This window comes from Marmota marmota, unplaced genomic scaffold, assembly GCF_001458135.2.
Source record: "Marmota marmota marmota unplaced genomic scaffold, marMar, whole genome shotgun sequence".
In the NCBI taxonomy this organism is placed as follows: Eukaryota; Metazoa; Chordata; class Mammalia; order Rodentia; family Sciuridae; genus Marmota; species Marmota marmota.
Genome location: NW_025999942.1, coordinates 12,216,051 through 12,223,478, shown reverse-complemented (window position 1 = coordinate 12,223,478; position 7,428 = coordinate 12,216,051). Strand labels below are relative to the sequence as shown.

General features: G+C 46.1%; 1 non-coding gene across 1 annotated transcript; it reads left to right on the top strand.

Moving 5' to 3' along the window:
* Positions 1-5,684: 5,684 nt before the first annotated feature.
* Positions 5,685-5,813, top strand: LOC125616331. The gene has a single exon (XR_007346956.1). It is a non-coding gene; the product is annotated as a small nucleolar RNA SNORA70 (small nucleolar RNA).
* Positions 5,814-7,428: the final 1,615 nt, after the last annotated feature.

Sequence of the window (7,428 nt, the reverse complement as noted above, 5' to 3'; positions counted from 1 at the left end):
CACATCTTGGACTTGCAGACACCCACAACCTCATGAGCAATCCTTAAACTAATGCAGTCTCAATCTCTCTACTTTCCAATTCTCTTCCTCCCCTCATAGCCTATTCTGTTTCTTTGGAGAACCCTGACGCACAAGGCCCTCAATTGACAGGGAAGAGAGAATGGAATTGGAGGAGCATGAAAGAGAAGGCTTGAGACTACATTTTGCAGAGAGTGGGGGTGAATGAACTGCAACTTTGGAAATGATAAACCATGCCCAACATGGAAAGTGCACTACGTATAGGAAGATTGGATTTGCAACTTTTCTAATACCCAGTAAGTCATGGGAGGGCCACAGTACATCTTGACATCTCCCCTGGGGAAGGGGGGCCAAGGTTGTCATTCTATAAATATGCTCATGGGTCAGTACAAATACAGGTGTGGAAAGAGGTGCAGTCTCGCCACCCCATCCCAGGCCAGCCATGTGGGCCTTCCCTCTGTGGAAGCAGTGCCCCAAGGCCCCAGCCAGGGCCTGCATGGCCAGCAGGCCTGGTAGGCTTGTATGCTCTCGGCAGCAGGGGAAGACTGCAGCCTAGGTCCTGGGCACAGCAGAGGCTGTAGCTTGGTGGACTGTCCTGGGAATAGCAGCACTAGTTCTTACTGTGACTGTCACCCTCAGCCTTTCTGGAGGAAGGCACTAATCTAGCTCCAGTGTCCACAGGAGTGTGGCCTGTGGAAGGAAAGTTCACTTGTTATGTGGCTTGCATGCAGGACCTGGCTCTCTCACAGAGGCCACTAATTTTTGTTGTTTTCTTTGCTTATCTCCAGGCAGGCTGCCTTAGCTGGACTGCTCACAGCACCTCTGAAATGCCCACCTTTCCCCAGAGAGTGAGGTGACACCTTGAAATCCCATTAGCTATGTGTTCAGGAAGAGGACAAGGACTTAAATATCAGCCTTCAGGAACTGTTCTTTTTATTGTTGTTTGCTTGTTTGGGTACTAGAGATTAAACCCAGGGCTACTCTACCACGGAGCTGCAGCCCCAGGCCTTTTTATTTGTTTATTTTTGAGACAGGGTCTCCCTAAGTTGCTGAGTTTGGCCTGGAACTCAGCATGTTCCTGCCTCAGCCCCCCACGTCTCTGGGACTACAGATGTATACCACTGCACCCAGCTCGGGTCACCTGTGGCCACTCTGCACCCCCGCCCTCATATCTAGCTTGTTTCAATTGAAATGAAATTTGAAGCCTCAATCTCTCTCACATTGGTTTTCTCCCCTGTGTTCCCTGTAAGAATGGCTGACACGTTCTGATTCCATCTCAGAGCACAGACGGGTCCTAGATTCCAGTCTAACATGCGCCCCAACTTCGCCTCCCAGGTCCCACCCTGGGGTCCCTCACCTTGGGGTATGGTGTTTCCATGAGCACCTCCTGCCTGTGGTTTTCATCCATTCAGCCTGCTCATTCAGCAGTTTGCCACAGGACCATGCTGTTTTCCATCTAACAAGAGAGTCTCATATCTCTGAGTTTGGCCTGGAACTCACTTGCTTTCAGAGTCACTTGGTGGTGGGAGATGGTGGATTCATTTCTCTGTTCATAACTGTTGCTATAACACCTGGCTCATATGGATAACACCTAACTAGAGATCATTAAGGCCCTTCCTTATCCATTAGATCTGCATACCTATCATATTTTCTAACGTTTGGCATCTCTTATTTCAGTTTATCTGTTGGCCTTTCTGCTGCTGAACACTGTCATATTTAATTATAGGTGTCACCTTTTTTTTTTTTTTTTGCTGGGATTACACCTAGGGCCTCATGCATGCTGGGCAATTGCTGTATCACTGAGCTGTATCCAGCCCTTTTTATTTTATTATGAGATAGTGTCTCACTAAGTTGCCCACTCTGACCTTGAACTTGTATTCCTCCTGCCTCCCCAGTAGCTGGGGTTAAAGGTGGGTGCTACTGCAGCTGGCTCTAGGTGTCCACTGGACTGGGCTAAGGGACACACAGATACCTGGAAAAACACTTTTTTCTGGCTGGGTGCAGTGACACACGCCTGTAATCCCAGTGGCTCAGGGGTCTGAGACAGGAGGACTGTGAGTTCAAAGCCAGCCTCAGCAACAAGGAGGTGCTAAGCAACTCAGTGAGACCCTGTCTCTAAATAAAATACAAAAAAGGGGGCTGGGGATGTGGCTCAAGCGGTAGCGCGCTTGCCTGGCATGCGTGCGGCCCGGGTTCGATCCTCAGCACCACATACAAAGATGTTGTGTCTGCCGAAAACTAAAAAATAAATATTAAAAAATTCTCTCTCTCTCTCTCTCTGTCTCTTAAAAAAAAATACAAAAGGGGGCTGGGAATGTGGCTCAGTGGTTGAGGTCGAATGCCCCTAGGTAACTGCCCCCACCACCCCGTCAGCACCCAAAAAACAAAACAAAATTTAAAAAACCCACTTTTTCTAGGTGTGTCCATCAGGGTGTTTCCTGAGGAGATTGGCATCTGTGGCAGGAGGCTGAGCAGTGAAGATCTGCTCTCACCAGGACAGATGTTGTTCCGCCCAGGGCTGCTAACCCTGTGAACACACTGTTAACAGTGAGCCCCAGTGCACTGCTTACTGATCCCTGGGAAAGAACTTGGAGAATGCAAGGAGACATTTTGTTTGTCTGTTTTTGCACTCAACCACGGAGCCATATTCCCAGCCCTTTTTTGCATTTTATTCAGAGACTGGGTCTTTCACAGTAACTTGCTGTTGCTGAGCCTGGCTTTGAACTTGGGATCCTTCTTCCTCAGCCTCCCTACTGCTGAAATTACAGGTGTGTGCCACCACGCTGTCCTTATCACATTCTTTAGAGACCTTCTTATCTAACTGCAAATTTTCCTAGGCAGGGATGAAGAGTGGTCATTATCAATCTCTGAGTTCAGCTAGAGTAAAAAGGCAAGTGAAGCTGAGTGTAGTGGCTAAAAGGCTGACTCAGGAGGATGCTAAACTCAAGGCTAGCCTCAGCAATTTAGTGAGATCCTGCCTCAAAATACAAAAAGTGCTGTGGATGTGGCTCAGTGGTAAAGAAAAAGGCAAATGATGGGGGAATTTCTGTCTCCTCCTGAGCTAGAACATTCACCTTCTGATTGTGGACTTTGGAGCTCCAAGACTTTAGGCCTTTGGACTCTGGCTTTATACTAGTGGCTTCCCCAATCTCTTGAGCTTTGGACCTCAGGCTGAGTTCAGCACTGGCTTTCCCAGTCCCACAGATGCAGGCAGCATGTGGTGGGACTTCTCGGCAGCCCTGAGCACCTAAACCAATTCCCAGAATTTCCTCATAGCTATATCTATCCATATTCATTTCTACACCTCGTCTTTCACATTCTAATTGTTTCTCTGCAGAGCCAGAAATAATAAACACCACCTAAGGGTTATTTTTTCCCTCATTATGAGGCATTCTGAATTGCATCTAAGTCCTCCAGTATTCCGAGTAATTTGCTTAATCGTTTGAACACAGGTGATCTGTCCCAGGAGTCCCTGACACTTACTCACTACTGATTCTTGTAATTTTGTGGTGTCCTCCACTCTCATTTCCTCTGACCCGATTTGTAGCATGTGCAAAAAGCATTGGTGAGGAGAGTCTCAATGATGGGTAGAACCATGTCACTTACCAAGATATATTTAAATTCTAACTTAGGGTTTCTGTGACCCTGACCTTAATGAAAAGATCAATCGTCACCCTCGACACCAATCCAATAACAAAGACAAGGTCTTGAGAAAAAAAAAAAAAAAAAAGATTTGTTGCTTTGCTAACAAAGGAGAAACACAGGGGACTCCTGCCGTAAAGGCTGAGATTCTGCCCATCAGCAGGAACAGGGGGCTTTTATAGAGATGATTCAGAGAAAATAAGATTAGGGGGCTGGGGATGTGGCTCAAGCGGTAGCACGCTCGCCTGGCATGCGTGCGGCCCGGGTTCGATCCTCAGCACCACATACAAACAAAGATGTTGTGTCCACTGAAAACTAAAAAAATAAATAAATATTTAAAAAAAAAGATTAGGGAGGAAATATTAGGAAGAAGTTAGGGAAATGAAGATCAGGGGGTATAGGGAATAGAAGATTGGGAAAAAGAAAAAAAAACATGCAAATTTCAAAGCCACAAGGGATATAGTCAAACCATCAAGTGAACCCCTCTTACTATTCCTCAATATCAATTTCTACATTCTATTTCTATGGAAAGTGGGCAACAAAGTCTCCAAGCTACTTCCTGCTGAAAGGGGGTGAGGTTGGGGGATGGGTGGCTGACAGTCTCTAAAAGCTGGAGAAGGCAACAGAGGACTCTTCCCTACAGGCTTCAGAGGGAGTATGGTTCTTGTCATGATGGGCAAAGGTGTGACATATTTAGTCAAGGTGAGAAATAAAGAATGTCCACTGCTAATGCTCTTTTCAATGCTTTATTCACTCAACTCACTCAATACAATTTCACTCTACAGGTTCTTAATCAAGAAATGACAATGCTTAATGCTAGGCATTGCAAATATGATAATTCAGACTGATAAAAGCACTAAACACAACATTCTAAGTTAACTCTAAGCACTGTAAACACAATCATGACAGACCTATTACAGATATTCCCTCTTCATGCTAAACTTAAGTCTTAAGTCTCGGGTCTCAAGTCCAGCAGATCCACATTCACTCAGACCACAGTGACCAGGTCAGGAACCGATGACTCTTCTCCTGGGGTGGAGTTGACAGCTGGCTGAGGAGATGGTTGTAAGGAGAAGTTACCTTTCTCACCAGGGTCAGGAGGCTGCTGTAGAGTTGGAGAGCAGTGAGAAGGATGCAGAGGATCAGGCAGATGATGAGAAGAGCTGGGTGTCAGTCCAGGTCCTCATCAGGCTCTCAGGCTTGTGTGCATCAGTGCCCACTGGCTGAATGTCTGTCCTTTTGCTATATTATTTATATAGAATTTGAGGGCTTCTGCATCCCTTTTGGCCCCTATCAGCTGTTACCAGTTTTGTTAGTGACATCTTACATCTTAGAGAGGACATATGGTCTGGTGGATTCCACCGTGATATTACCCTTCTAGCTCTTATCAGGGATAAGGCAAATGACATGTTTATATCAAGTGAGTTCACTGACTCTTATCAGGGTTGTGGAAAGTGACTTGTTTTATTAGGCTATGCCTAATGACATATTGGAGGGCCCTGTGGGCTTGCCTGGTAAGACTTCAGGTTTATTTTAAAATAGAGTTGCTTAGACTAAGGCCAACCTTACAGTCCTGCAAATACCTTGGTTCAAATACCAGAACCCTGAGAAAGTAAATTATTACTGTCTACACTTCATGGTTTCTGGCAATTTGTTATGCAGCCCTAAGAAACTAACCCTTGCAGCCAGGTATGAAGAAACATGTCTGTAATCCCAGCTACTTGGGAGGTGAGGCAATAGGATCAAAAGTTTGAGGCAACTTAGCGAGACAATAAACAAATTATGAGATCCTGTCTCACATTGAAAAATAACAAGAAAGGGGGCTGGGGTTGTGGCTCAGAGGTAGAGTGCTTGCCTAGCATGTGTGAGGCACTGGGTTCAATCCTCAGCACCATATAAAAAGATAAAATAAAGATAATGTGTCCACCTATAACTAAAAAAATCAATATTCTTAAAAAATTACAAGAAAGCCAGGCATGGTGTGCACGCCTATAGTCCCAGAGACAAAATGACTTAGGAAGGGTCTGCAGCTAGTTAAGTCAACCAGGTTCCTTTACCTGGAGGTCCCAGGGTACAATGGCTACAAACGGCAGTACTCTGGTAGAGTATGCATGTTTCTTTATGGGTGGTCTTAAGGGACTTGGGAGTGAGCAAAATAGAAAAGCAGTTACAGAACTTTAATCAGCTTGGCCTTACTGGGAAGACTCAGTATCTCAGCCCCACCTTGGGATGCTGATGGGAGCCTTAGGTTGAGGTACATGGTGGCCTGGGGCAGGGACAGGAGCTCTGTGGAGCGCTCAGTTCTGGTTCTGAGAAGTGGGTCTGAAACAGGATGCTGGAATGTCCTGCAAATCTGGCCTCAGTCTTGAAGGAGTGATACGGCCAGTTACTGTTGACAGGTCCTGCTTCCCCACATGTTGAAGACTGAACATTAGAGAAGCAGCCAAGGCAAACATAAAGCAGGGTTTATCTAAAAAGGGGTAACCTAGACTTCTCCCAGGAGGGAGAAGGGGGCCATCGCTGGTATCCTGGATCCCCAGAAGCAGGTGTTCTGCCCTTTTTATATGCCCTAGACTTCCTCAGTTCTCCTGCCTCTTCCCCTTATCTTTCTCCTTCCTGCACATGTGACTAGGGGTGGGATGGCCCAAAGGTGGGACACAGGTGGGCTGAAGAGGGAAGAGCGGGATAGTGCAGCCCAGGACACATTAACAACCTTATAGCTCCCTGTAGGGAGGGGCAATTCCTGGGACTGGTTACCTTGGCAACAGGTTGGAGCAGGGACAGGTTCTTGATAAGGGTGGAGGAAGGGCTCTGAAGGAATCAACATTTCAGTCCCTCTGGACAGCCTCCAACTTCCCAGACTCACTCAAAATTGGCCTCCTTGATCCGACCTGACTCAAATTTTCCTCTCTATACCAACTGCTTGTCTGATTCTGACTTCAGGGGGACAGGGTAGTTTAGGTACATTTAGGACCAATAAACCTCGTAGTACTAGTTTCTGAATGAACACTCCTTAAATGAGTCATATGTCCTTTGCAGAGCTGAGCAGGGGAATGAAGGGGACAAGTACAAAGGAGGCAGAGGTATCGAGCTTTATCCTGTGTCATGTTACACATAGGACTCCCGCAGGCTCCAGAGATCATTGCTTTTAGCAAAAATATTGTAACTGTTAACAGTTTTAATAATGGCAGCTGTCCTAATATTGACATCTTCTGTCCCTTTATTTATTTATTTATTTATTTTTGTCTCTCTGCATGTGTCAGATCTGTAGAAAAACCCAAGGGTGACTGGCATGGCTGAGGCCCCTGGCAGGCCTGGGACTGAAAAACCAGCCTCTACCTCAGAGCAAAGCCTGTCTAAGGAAGGAACATGACTTTTGTCCTTGGAAAGACCCACAGAGCACTCCTAGGCACATTCCCACCCTGTTAAGTTGTTTATCTACAAATAACAGGAGAGATCTGCTATAGCAGGTGTCCCTGACTCAGTCAGGCTAGGTGGGGACCCATAGCAATCCCCTAGCAACCTCAAATCAGCATGAGACAGGGAAAATACCTGGATTGCCAAATGACCCCCAAGTAGTTTATGGTGGTTGATAACATGTTGGGAAACCATGTAGTATACCCCTCATGGCTTAAACCAATCAGTTCAAAGGAATCCCTCTATTGTACTAACCAATCACCCCTACCCAACTTGTTCCCGCCAGTGAATGTGCTAATCAATGTTAAGAGTTGTTTGATATTCCCGCAATATGGAATGATTTGCTGTGTG